Consider the following 13,684-nt stretch of genomic DNA (forward strand, 5'->3'; position numbering starts at 1 on the left):
GCAAAATCCAGCCATGTCACAGCCAGTTTAGGATGATGCTACTCACATCCGTGCCTTGTAGTACCTCCTGATAGTGGCAGTGGATAGCCACGTTCTCAGAAGAAGGACCTGGGCAAAGATGATGGTGGTCTCCAGGGATGCTCTCTGCAGTGCAGACAGGACTTCCCCCAGCACCCTCGGCTGTGAAGTACGACAAGGTGTATCTGAGCACTGTACAGTGACACCAAACGCCCTGGAGCCGTGGCCACGGCTCTGCCTGGGGGACATTTCATGTGCCAGGATTTTTTCAGAAGCTTAAATCCTGCCTGGAGTCAATTTGGGACAAATTCAGAGACCTTCTGAGTTTTCACACCCAGACTGTTTTGAATGTGGCTAGCCCAGCAAAGTTTTAAGAGGAGTTTGATTATTTTGATCTTTTCCCCCCATCCCCATTATTAATCATACTGAAGGAAAGTGTAATTCCTCCAAACCATTTGCCAAACCATTTCTCGGCACATTTTTTACTTAACATCCCTTCTAGGAACGAAGCATTTGGAAACCTCCACGCCTCCATCCTCCTTGGCCAACAGTGTGTCCATGAGCACGTGGCCGCGAGCACTGAGCATCGGTGCTGGGAAATGCCCAGCCTGGCAGGGTGGAAAAAGGCTCCTGTCCCCAAGAGCTCGGCAGTGGAGCAGAGGAGCAGCCAGGAGGGTTTCGTGCTACAAACGCTCCTGGGGGAGCCGCCTTTCTGTGGCTCTTTGGCCACTCCTGGTTTAGCAGGCTCCTTCCCGGCTGGCAACAAATGAATGCAAAATGGAGTGCAGACGCAGGCGGCAAATGGCTCTGATTGTTGCGGCCCTGCAAACCCTTTTGCTCCCTTTCCTTGATGCCAGGCCGGCACAGCCATCTCTGACCTTCCCAGGGAGCCCACCCCACCGATTCGGAGCCCCTCTGTCCCACGAGGAAGCTGAGCATGTTTATGCCCCTCCTCACCTTTGATTAGATTTGCAGCTCTCCCTGTTTTCCTCATTTTACCCAAAGCCGACAGGGTTGCGATTACAAGAGACACCATTCACAGACTCTCAAGCTGGCCAGAAATACCAGAAATCTCATGCAACAGCCTGTTTTCTTCAGAGCCGCAGTAAACTCAGAAGAGGTCCCGAAATATGAGCGCAAATTGGGCTATTTCTGTGTCTGATATTCACCCTTTGTAGCTCTGCAGAGGCTTTCCTACCTCTGTTATTCCTAACAGTGGGATTTTGAAGAGGGGATTGTCCTATAAATGAATGTGGCAGCTGGTTCACATAAGGGCCTGAGTTACGATCAGAGATGAGGACATTGCTTTTCTTTTGTGTTTCTCACTATGTTTTGGTTCAAACCTGTAAACAGACTGCACCGAGTGGATCTGCATTCTCCATCTGGTCCTGTGATCCAATTTCCTGGCAGGACTAGCCCTGACATCGAATTGCGCAGGAATGCTGCAGCGCATCCATCCATCCCACAGAAAGAGCCGACCTCTTCAGTTTGCCGGTTTCTGTGCGAGACCCAGCCATAGCATTTCACCCAGTTACCCCGCTAGGGAGACCAATAACTCATGGCTGATAAAAGCAGCTCTTCCAAAAGGGCTTCCAGACTTTCATGGATGGAGAAGCCAACACTCTCCTTCAGAGTTATTTCTAAGGATTACATAACATCTCACAGTTTAAAATTGCATGTTTTCTACCTCCTTTGAATGCACGTCTGGCTTTTGCTCCCAGCCACTGGCTCTCATTCTACCTTTCTCTGATGGATTAAAGAGGAAAAAAAAAAAACCAAAAAACCCTCTTCCTAGAGAGTCACAGAAACAGGGACTCAAATCCATCATCACAAGTGTCTGGAATGACTCTCAGCATTGCATGGCCTGAGAGGGACAGCAGTATGTCACACGAGCAAAAGTGCTCCCACTCAGAGCAGAGACTGGGGAAGCACAGCAGAGAGAAAAGCCCTTCTGAGGATGCCTGGAGAGCAGTGCCATGCACGTAGCAAGTGGGACCAGTGCAATGGGGAGCCCGGCATCACTGCTGGCGAGAAAATCAGGATTCGGCACTCTGCTCTGCACAGTGTTCTGACCCTCCCGAGAACAAGGAGTCGTCTTCGCTTGCTGTAACCTCCTCCAGAGACACACACTATCTCTGGCCAGAGAAGCACACGGCACTCAAAGGCAGACACGAGCCTGCCCAGATTGATGAAGGGCAGCTTTTCAGGGTGTTTTCTTGCTAATCACATACTAGTTTATCTTTTCTATCACACCAGCTGCTCCCAGCCCACAATGCCCAAGCCAAAAGGCATGTCTAGGAAATCTGTTGCCTGGTTTCCCAGCAGCGGGTCACCCCCAGCGAGAGTGTCCCTTCCCCATCCACACGCTTTCCCTCAGCTGGCTGGGTCCCTCTTGCTCCACAGGCACCCCAGTTGAGCACAGCATAGCAACCTGCTTGGAAAGTGGGGGAAAATTGGAGGCAGCATCATTGTGCTGGCTAGGACAGACGAAACACAGGGTTAAGCACACAGGCACATTCCCACTGAAATCATGCAGTCACTGAAAGCTGGGGAAAGGATGTCCAAGAGACCCCTCTTACTCCTTTCCCAAGGCAGGACCGGCTCTACCCTGTTTATTCCTTTACACATTTGTCTCTATCAGATCTGTGCTTGGGGTCTCCACAGCATCCTCACACCATCTCTTCCAGGGTTTCCCTACCTTCACTAGGCCTGGGAGGATTTCCCCACTGCCTTACTTACATCTCCCTTGCTGCACCAGAAGTAGGTGGGCTTGGAGATCAGTTTATACCCTCCTCTTCTTGAGCTTAAGTACCTCTTCTTTCCTCCTAAACTGGATGCTGGAGCTCTCCTTTCTGCTTTTCTTCTCCAGACTTTTTTTGACCCGGTTCACGTCTTCCTCGACACGCAGCATGCCCAAGCAGAACCCACCTGGAGCCCTCTCCATGGCCAAGCACAACAAGAGGACACTCCACAAACAATGCAGAACTGCAGGAGATGCAGGGGGTGAAAAACATCTGCCTCTCCTCATAAAGATGCGGTGTTTTGCATTGAGCAGGAGAGTTGGTTCGAGGCTAGGCGAGCAGATTTGCAAAGGGCACGGAGCCACAGCGCTCTAGCATAGGCTCCTTATGCCGAATTCATCCCCCTTTAAAAGACAGCAGGTTGACACCAGTGGCTCCCATGCTGCCCTCCTTTACAGGACACCATGCAGAAATGCACTGGGCTGTGATGTAGGGGAGATCTGCTCTGTAAGCCCTCCAGAGGAACGAGAGCAGCCACTTCCCCCAGCAAGCCCAATTTCCCCACTGGGAACCACTGGTGGAGACAAGATAGATCCATCCCATCGGGTGCCCGAGACCGGACCTCGCAGAGCACATCCCATGGGGGACCAGCTCTCCCGCAGCTGGAGGGCTTGGCTGGTGGTGGGGCATTCAGAGGAAGGGTTAGCACCAAAATAGGTCATTAGCGAGCGACGTGGGGTTCTTCATTCTTCTCCAGGCCCCTCGTTTTCCTAAGGGGAATGCCTCAGAAAACCCAGTGGGGGGGGAGGAGGAATTTACAGTTCCCTTCCAAAAACCAGTCTTTGTTTGTTTGATCGTTTTTTTAAATGATCGAGTAACTTGTGAATACATTTTCTGATGATTCCCACATCCTCCCAGCTGGAGAACGGTTCGTGAACAGACTCCAAACTCTGTAAATGAGCTTGTTAGTCATAAGTCTTCAAACAGGCTTGATAAACAACTTTCAGCCTGCAGGATATTCATCAAGCATTCTGTCTGCCTGGTCTCCTGACACTAATTTATTATTTACAACGAGAGATCCCTCTCCTAAATCACAGGTGATTGTTTCTTTTTACTGATTAGCTGATTTTTTTTTTTAAGGAGAAACAATGAAAAACAAATCACAAACAAGCAATGCGTCGCAAGCACTTATTCCCTGTGAGCACTTATTCCCCTAGTTTCCATAAGACGTATCAGCAGTTGTCCAAATGAAACGAACTGTAAGTAAAGATCTTTTTGGCCAAACCTTCAAGACCAGACTATAGCCAAGAAAAAGAGCGCGACCATCCTAACCAGCCGCTGGGAATTTCACTGCCTACCGCCAAATGCTCCAGGGACCTCCCAGCTGACCGGCACGTGCCACTCTTTGCATCCTTTGGGTTTGTGGAGAGCCCAAGCACCTCAAGATGTTCAGGAGATCCAAGTCCGCATGCAAAAATCTGCCACCGAAAACCTTTTAACTCCACGGACAGGTTCACGCAGCAAACACAACTCACCCCAAGGGCATGGGGTGCACTCAGGTGCACCTGGGCAGAAGGTGGGTTCCCTGCAGGAACAAACTTGCTGTAAGCTGCTCCAGTCCATGGAACGGGATGTCCTCAATGCTAATCAGTTAATTAACATGGAAGGTGGTTGATTCCAGAGACAGAGGCAGATGAAATAGCAATTTGCTGGGGGTGATGCAGAGGGAGGAGAATCTTCCCAAATCACTGTTAAAGCCAAGCTCTTCTATAACACACATCCAGCAGATTTCAAAGCCCCTAATTAGGGTCCAGGATTGTACCCAGTTACATGGGTAGGAAAACTGAGGCATGGTGAGGTGAACTTGGTCAAGTTATGGTAGCAAGTATACAGAAAAAAAGACCTCAAGACTCTGTGGCCAAGGCACAAAGGCATTCTGGAGCAACAAAAGACAGGCTGGGTCATCCTACTAGGCCATCTCAACTGTTGTTTGAAGGAATAAAAGCCCTACTGTTTCAATTTAGATTTTGGGTGCAAGCCTCTTCTGGGTAGGCTGTTCCCAGTACCAGCAAACGCCGCACTCTACAAACCCTGCCCTGCGGTACCCCCAGGCGGAGTGGCCCTACACTGCCTGGGGAACACGTGGAGCAGACAAATGTCCTCCCCAGCAGGCTGCCTTGTATGTGTGCATAAAATCCAGACCTGTGTTGCCACCACCACCCTGGCTCCCCAGCCCTGATCCACGGAAAGGTACAGACTCCCGTCAGCATTCAGAGTGAAGGCAACAGGATGCAGAACTTGGCTCTGGACTGGTCTTGAAAGCTTTTTTTCTCTCTCTCACTGCAAAATCACCAATACATTTGCTCTGACAACCTCAAGCACTCAAGACCGGACAGGCTGCGCTACCAGCTCATGTCTAGAGACAGCCTTCCCAGTGCCAAATGGGAGGGGATAGGAAAGTGACACAGACTTGTCACCAGCTTTCTCCAGCACTGTCAGCATGGGAGACATCCATCCCAAGCAGGAACTCGGTGCTGGATTCACAAACCTCCGTTCTGTACCTCTGATCCACGAGGAAATGCAACGCTGTGCAGGATGCAGAAGGATAACGGGTACGAAGTGTTACCGGCGTTTCAAGCCATGGGGTTGGGAGAGCGCTGTAAAGTTTTACGGGAAACCAGCCCAGACTTCATAGGGACAGGAGCTGCCTGCAGAGCCACCGGCAAGGGCAGCCCTTTCTGCAGCACCAGGCCCAGAGCATTAACACTCTGTTTTCACTGTTACGGCTCAGGCACTTTTCCCTATTGAAGTCCAATCCATCCCCACAGAGCCCTGACTCTGCTGAGCCGATGCCGAGAAGCGATGGCCCTTTGAAAGCTGCAAGCATGATTTTTTTTTCAAATGTGGGTCGTATTAGCAACACTTCCAGAGAACAGGATGATTTCCAGAAGCACTGAGCAGGTCTTCACAGCTTCACCAGCACACCACCTGCAGCTCAGCGCAACCCACCCACCACTCATTCAGCAGCCACACACACAACAAAACCGAGAGCAAACAGCAGACTACTAAAGGTCTCCGTGGGTTCAAAACCTACCCAATCTTCACTGGTCCAGCACCTACACTGGTTACAAGAGAGGGCTGGAAGCTACTTGGATGCTGCCTTCTGCAGCCACCCACCCTGCTCCAAAACCCCCAGGCACCCCATTTTGTTCCCAGTGCCCCTGGGACAGCTGGTCCCCTTCAGAGCTGGATGCCATTTTCCTTCTCCAAGCCTGCCCACTCAGCGGCTGCTGCTGGCAATTTTATCTTGCCCCAGACGTACCGGGCCACGGATAACTTTGGTTTTACTTTGGTCAAGGAGGCCACAAGAGAAGTTCATCTGCTGGTAGACTCAGACCAGGAAGCCATGTCCCCACGCTCCTGATGAATTCCAGCTCTCGGTGCAACAGCAGTTTTGCTGCCTGAGCAGCTCATCGAGACGTGGAGAGGGTCCTAGCCAGATACTGAGCGGCTCTTTGGACGTTTGCCCTGCCCAGCAGTCTCGCTGACTGGCTGGAGTTTCTCCTGTAGGAAAATTTCTCTAGCCAGAAATGGGGGAAATTTTGGGTGGAATATGAACTGGATGCTGCAATAGGATGTAGTGACTTGTTAACAGCACAGCTGGCTCCCCTCACCTCTCTTCTAACCTTCCCTTCCAGGAACACAAGGCACCAGGACGTCCCAGGCTGCCACCCCAATGCAAATGTTCACTTCATAGGGGCACGACAAATCCAGACTGTCTGGGACAGTGCTTTAAACACTGGCGTAACCTTTTCTCGGCCTCTGGAGGGGAGAGAGGAGCCCAGAAAGCTATGTAAGCTGAAATAGATGCTCCCTGGCTTGCTCATCAGGCTTCTCTTCCCAGCTTTGGCCTTCGCAGACTCATCCTTGCAGATGCCAGGCTTTCCATTGCGGGAGGTGGCCCTCAGCCCTCAGCTTCGGCACCACTGCTCCCTTCCCTTCCCAACCAGCATCCTCCAGATGTTCTCATTTGAAAGAAGCTTCTCTCAAAATTATGCCACCACAGTCCCAGCAGACACGTAGTGCACCTCCGCTGAGCTCCCGTTCCCACCTCACAGCATCTTCTGGGGCTACACAGCAGAAACCAGCTGGGTCCAGCAGAAAGAGTGCAGAAAAGGAAACGGCAGGTTAGGTACATACCACGCGTGTACAGATCAACGCAGGAATGACAAACGTGAGCAGGGCCAGCAAATCTAGGGGTAAGAACTGCAGGACTGCCCTGGAGGACCCTTGGTCCCCTGGCTGTAAGAGCGCTGCAGTCACAACACGGGGTGACCAAGGACAAACCCCTACAGACCCATGCCATAGGGCTGGTGGCACCTGCGTCTACGCATGTGTGAGCTTCCACTGACACAGTCTGTAACGCAGAGTCTCCAGAGACTCTCCAGTGGCTAGAGAGAGGTTGAATTTATGCTGCATGACCCCCTCAGGGGGAGGCACTGCTAGCATCCTTCTCCGCACCCCACCGGACTGTCATAAACCCCCCTGGGATTTCACACCCCTTTGAGCTGTCTGCTCTCCCACCAGAGCAGCCAGTGGGTTCAGAAGATATTTCCCACGGCGGCAACCATACAACAGGTTTTTCTTGAGGGAACCAGACTAAAAACCTATGCTCTGTGCTCCACCACCCCAGGACAAGTTGAAACCTTTCTGCGCATAAAGCCACGAGGACAGTTCAAACAGAAAGTGAGACCAGAGCCTTGGACAACAGCTCCTCCAGCCAGGCTGTGATGATTCTCACTTCACATCTCCGTATTCCGCCCCGAAATCCAAGCCTCCTTTAGGAAAGGCGAGTAGGGTGGGGAACCAGCAATGCAGTGATTCATCCTCCCCAGAAACAGAGGCCCAAGTCTGGAATATTGTGACACTTGGTAAATACTCGTGATGTACTTCATTATGCAACGGAGGCCCAGCAGGAGCACAGCTCCCTCAGGGCTACTTAATATGGGTTTCAAAAACGATTAAATATATCATAAACAACTTGCAACCAGGAATAAACACCTATAATCCCATCAAGCCATTCTGGTGATGTCAAAAACCATGGGAGCAAACTCAGTTACCAAGGGGAAAAAAAAAGAATATATCCTCACAGGAATTACAGTCTTGTAGTTCTGTGTCTGTCTCATCAAACACTCGACTTTCCCAGCCCCTCCTGCTTATACTCTGTTCATGCTCTTGCTCTTTCTTTCCACGCTTCCTAACATTGCATATTTTGATGCACGTTGCACCTCTGCTGACAGGCAAAAGGATCGTGCCCCTGAATGCAGACAGCAAAACTGTTTCATGCCTGCGCAGAAATATTCCACCGGCCAAAAAAAAAAAAAAGTTTTTTGCATGACTCAAGGCTGCTGGTCAAGTCTTTAAATGCTAATATTCATCAATTGGCATACATATAAGCGGCCCATTGAATTGCATGCAATGACTTCTGTGAGTAAGGATTGCACAAATTAACCCTGAGATAATATTTTCCCATGCGATCACTGCTTTATACATCATCAAAAAGATGGAAAATAGACTGGCTAGTAGTGGAAACTCGGTGCAGATGACAGAAAGCTGATGTTCATTAAAAGTGTTCTAGCAGTTTAGACCAAGCCTTTAAGTTTTACGAGAGATTTCAAAATCTAATTTTCATGGAAGTGTTTTCATTACGTTTGGGGGGGGGGGGAGAAAAACGTAAAAACCTTCAGCAAAATCTTTTTCAAATTAAAAAGTTGGAAGCTTTGTGTGGATGGATTGAAAACACAAATACCATAAGCAAATTATGAGACCATGAGAACCAGGAAGCAAAACTGATTATGATCAAAAAAAGTGAAATTCACAAACAAATAAAAGTCTAGTTTCGCCCACCAGAAGGAGGGCAGCACAGCCAGCACTCGCAAACTGAGTCAGCTCCCTCCTTCAAATTCACATGGCTTTTAAAAATTTGTTAGTAACGGTACATTGTCCATTTTTGTTTGCTTTTTGGTGCCTTTATTATTTTTTTTTTTAAGACTCTATGTTTGTGACAGAGTCACATTTCCATCTTTTGTCTGCATCCAGAAGCTCTAGAAATTTACATGAAAAACACAAAAGGTTTTCCCACTTCAAACTGTAGGATTCAGGGATGTAAGAAAAATATCCAGCACTGAGATACTTGCTGGAATAACCATGCACCAGCCAGCCTGAGAATGAAATTAAATAGGTATGTCCAAAGAACATAAATGGAAAAAAGTTAATCAAACTTAACAACTGCTCTGTGTTAGGTATCTGTTATTCCACCTTTACTCAAGTGAACACCGTTCACTCTTTGCGAGAAGCCTCTAGGATACGCGCGGTACAACTGGCACGCGTAAAGATTACTCCGGCAAGAAAAAGCAAGCTGTTGTATTTTTCATGCAGATAACGTAAACAACAAGTGCCTTAAAAATAATATTGATCTGATCCTCAATTTTTCCAGCCGCTGCAAGAGAAGGATTGGTTCTGGAAAGTCTTTCTTGGCAGCACCTTGTAAAGAAGCTCCCTGCTGCCCGCCGGGTTAAAGGCACCGGCCGGTTTCCCTCGGTCACCCGTGGACATCAGCAGCCAGCTGCTCCCTGCAGACTCTCCCTTTGCCCATCAGCTATGCAGGACAAGAGAGGAAGAAAACAGTCGCTAGATTTAATCAATTTACCCTGCATTTTTTCCCCCCTCTTTCTATTCTTTGTACATCCCCACTCTACAGTCTCAGCATCTTCTGGGAATAAGGGCTGTGTTTTACTAACAAAAGAGCCACTTAGTACTTCAAGATAAAGCAGAGGCTTGCAAAGAAAACCCTGCAGTTGTCCCTGGCGCTTCCTCTCCCCTTCACCCTCCATGCAACTCAGCAGCCCACCAAATCGCTTTTCACATTTCAAAGCAGTGCCAGAGCTCTTCCACCTCTTTTTAAGAAGGCGTATGGTTTTTTGTGAAGGGTGGGGAGGCACAATACCGCAGACGACCTCAGGATCAGCAAAAAACCCAAGAGAAACAATTCAATATTTTTACTCCTGCAGCAACCTCACTTGCTCTGATTAAAAAGAGGCAATTAAAGCATAAAGGACAGCCATGTGGGAGCAGACCAAAGGTGCTTCAGCTCAGGATCCTGCCTCAGACTGCCAGTAATGACGGAGTCAGAGGGTATAAGCCCAGGCATCAACGCAGCGATCTCTGCCCCAGCTCATCCTTCCAGTCTCTGCAAGTCGCGGCTCCTTGAGCCAGACGCTGCCTCCATACACTGCTGCAGCGAAGAACCATCCTCAATCCTCCCTGAATTTGTCTTGTCCTTTCTTGAAACCACTTCTATTTCCAATCTCTGCAAAATCCTGCGGCAACAAGATCCATCACCAAACAACGTGCCAGCTGAAAAAGCCCTTCCCCGTGCTCTCAACCCGCTGCCTGAGAAGAGGGGGCTGAAGCCAGCACAGATGCTCTGCTTGACCCAGCCTGAGCAAAGAAACTCACCTCTTCCCGGCCACCCCGGCAGGGTTTCTGCTTCCTTGGGAAGGAGCAGCAGTGCTGAGGGGGTCATGATGCCCGCTGAGACAGAAGAAGTCGTGGGGGCTGCAGGCAGCCTCTGCCCCAGCTCTAATCATGAACCAGCCCTGACAGCCGAACATAATCTGCCAGCCTGGGAGAGAAGTGAAGCACCCAAGCTGCCATCGCTTTTATACTGAAGAGAAATTAAAGGACAGTAATAACTCCAATATGCAGAACTTGTACACGTACTGGACCGAAGTGGGGTTTATTCATTCCTCACAAAAGAAATCTAAGCGTAACAATTTTTCTTTCGCTGCTCATGCTTTCTCCGCATCGTTTTATGAGCCATCAACAGCAAGACTCAAACAAACCAACCAAAAAAAAAAAGCAGAGGTCAAAAATGCCAACTTATTAAAAAAAAAAAAAAAAAGGCAAGCTAATAGCTTACCAGCTTTGGATTTGGAGAATTAACCCTACTCAGAGTCACAAGCTCTGGGAAATCATAGGCCACCAACAGGTTTCTGCCATCCCCAAAGGGCACGGGAGCGACAGGAGCCGACTGTCTTTGCTGGGAAGCTCAGGGGGTCCCCTCTGCTGAGCTGGGACCCGCATTTTCATCCCAGTTTTAGCTGGAGTTAGCACAAGCCCTGCAACCAAAGCAAGAGTCGGTTCTATCTTAACAGGTGGTTTTGCAATGAAGAGGAACTCGGATTGCAAAGTCTTCCTGGCTAAGCAGCAGAGGCAGGGAGGTTTGCTGTGAATCGTATCAGCTTTTAGGGTATGGTTTTCTGAGCTACAAGTTGAACTAAAGTCAACAAGAGTGACAGCTTTGCAACTCCACTGAAAAATCAGCTCCTTAATACGCTGACAGTTCTCCCTGTAAATATTACAATCACAGCTACTCTCAGGGATGATAGGGTTTTTTTCCTTTTAATACGAGAAACGTTTTCTTCTGAATCTCATTCAAATGAAGTAGTGGTGAAACAGTTCCTTCAATCTGAAATGTCCAAATAAAACCTTTTGTCAATTCTGTGTCAAAGTTTTTCCCTTAATTTTGGATGACAAAAATAGCACCAATAATTTGGCTTTTCACTTTAGTTTGGGACAGAAATTACTGACAGACTACCTGACTTTGCTCCAGGTTGGAAGAACATTTTTAGTATTCTTGAGACATTCCACAATTTCTCCAAACGACTTTTGCCTTCTCTCTCTTAGTAACACGGAGAATAACCGAGCCCTGTGTTAGCTTTTCCACTGAACCAGCTCTCATTTTTCACCAAGAAAATCTCATACTTCTGTAGCCTAGCTCCAGCACAGTCCTCTTCCTGCATGGATTGCAAAACACGAAACACATGCAATAGGTGGGGAAACTGAGGCAGGGAGAGTCATGGGATCTGCTAAACACATCAGTGAAAGAGTCAGAAAGCCCAGATGACAGCTCTGCCCAATAAACCAGGGAGAATTTATCCCCCCCCCCTTTTTTTTTGCTTGCTTTAGAATACTTTTAAAACTTTCTAATTCACCGCAACGGCATTAAACTTTTACAGCATTCAGAGAACTTCTAATTTATTTGAAGCTGTAGTTTGGTCCCTGCTCGGCAATGCTGGCTGGGAAACACACCCTCAGACAGGGATTTTTGGTGCTTTTCATGCTCCAAGAGCAGGGTGGGTATCAGGGAAACACAGCCCCTCTTTTCCAGGCTGACCAAGCTAGCTCCGCAGTTGGCAAGGGGTGGCATCAGGAGTAAATCTCATCCAAATAAAATATGATAAACGAAACCGGGGGTGGTGGTGGTGGGAATAGAATGAAAAAAGAGAGTTGTCTACGTAACTTGTTGGTTAGTATCTCGGAGACTCTCTGGCCGCAATGCTGCGGCACAGGCAGCTGAATCGGGGGGGGGGAGCAGCAATCACTGCCTTCCCCGCTAAAATACACACCTTTAGAGCCAGAAATTGCATTTTTCCGGGTCCTGGGAAGGGAAATTTTTTACAGTCATCTCCCAGCGGCGGTGGGTCCCTCAGCCGTGCCCCGGTCCGGCTCCCCGGGAGGGAAGGGAGCCGCTCCGGCAGCCACCCACCGGTCGCTCCCTTCCCGACCGCCTCCCGCAATAAACCCACCTTGGGGTGATGCTTCCCCGCCCGGAGAAAATGTCTTGCCGGGTTTAAGCTCGGGGATCCCACAGGTGGTAGTGTAAGGGGCGGCTGCTTTTTTGGAAGGCTCTCCCTTTTCCCCAGCCCGGTTTCCTTCGGGATACTGAGAAAGCCACGTCGGATCCGTGGGGAAAAGAGGGTCGGAGGCAGCTCCCAGCTGCCGGCGGGAAACAAACAAAACCCGAAAAGCGAACGAAAATTGCAATTGCAATTTTCGTTCGCTTTTCGGGTTTGTTTGTTGGTTTGGGTTTTTGTTAGTTTTGTTTGGTTGGGTTTTTTTTACCCTGCTTTTTGCCGGCAGCCGCAGGGCAGCCCCCCGGCCCAGGCTGGGGGGGCTCCCTGGGAAACGAGCCCGTGTCCGCGGCTCCTGCCCACTCCACGGGAGACACGGCAGGGGCGGCCGCAACCAGCCCTTACCCACAACGAAAATCGCGACCAGTCCCTGCGGCCGGGGATATATCTATTTTTTAACAGAAAGCAAAGAGAGGGTAAGGGGGGGTGAGGGGGTTGCTGGCCCCGCACACCCACCTCGCCCCGCTCCGCCGCGGCTCTCCCTTTCCGACAGCGCTGCCCTTGGAAAAATAACAGGAGGCGCTTGGAAAATGCCGCGCAAGCCGGCGCCCGTCCATCCGCGGGGCGGTTGTTTTCGGGCTACTCGCCGTTCCCAGGCGAGGACCCGTTAGGACGGGCGGTTCAGCGGCAGGTCTGCGCCCTGCCCTGCCCGCCGGGCCTGGATCAGGCCCGCACCGGGAGAAGCGGCACTCGGGGAGGAGGGGATCGGCGGCTCCACTTGGCGGCCGCACACGCACCCTCGGGCTGTTTGCGAGCCGCCGTGCTCCGGGGCGGGTCGTCGGACAATCGTCCGGTCCCCATCCAGAGCCCCGAGCAGCTTCCCGGTATCCCGCAAACCACGGCGCCGGTCCCAGCTCCGACGGGCGGATGGATGGAGGGAGGCTCAGAGCCGCCTGCCGCGCCTCGCCCCGTCCCGTCCAGCCGAACCCCGTGCTCAGCCCTCCGGCAGGCGATGGAAAAGGGGGCTCAGCCCTCCGGCCCGATCCTGCCCGGCCCGGCTCCTCCTCCGCGTCCCCCGAAGGGAGACGGAGCAGCGCGGCGCGGGACCCGACGAGCGCGGCACGGCGGCGGAGAGCAGCCCCCCGCTTCTCCCCCCCCCCCTTCCCGGGACGCCGCTGGGGGAAAACAAGCGTTTTCGCACGCCGCCGGGTGCCGGCCCCGCCGAGGGCA

At 50.7% G+C, this 13,684-nt stretch overlaps 1 protein-coding gene across 1 annotated transcript in view; it reads right to left on the reverse strand.

The window, feature by feature from the left end:
- PRRX1 (paired related homeobox 1) overlaps positions 1 to 13,684 on the reverse strand; it is a 39,104-nt gene that overhangs the window by 25,131 nt on the left and 289 nt on the right. The gene's annotated exons all lie outside the window — the stretch shown is intronic.

The sequence above is a fragment of the Haliaeetus leucocephalus genome, unplaced genomic scaffold, assembly GCF_000737465.1.
Source record: "Haliaeetus leucocephalus isolate CR32 unplaced genomic scaffold, Haliaeetus_leucocephalus-4.0 Scaffold76, whole genome shotgun sequence".
Lineage (NCBI taxonomy): Eukaryota > Metazoa > Chordata > Aves > Accipitriformes > Accipitridae > Haliaeetus > Haliaeetus leucocephalus.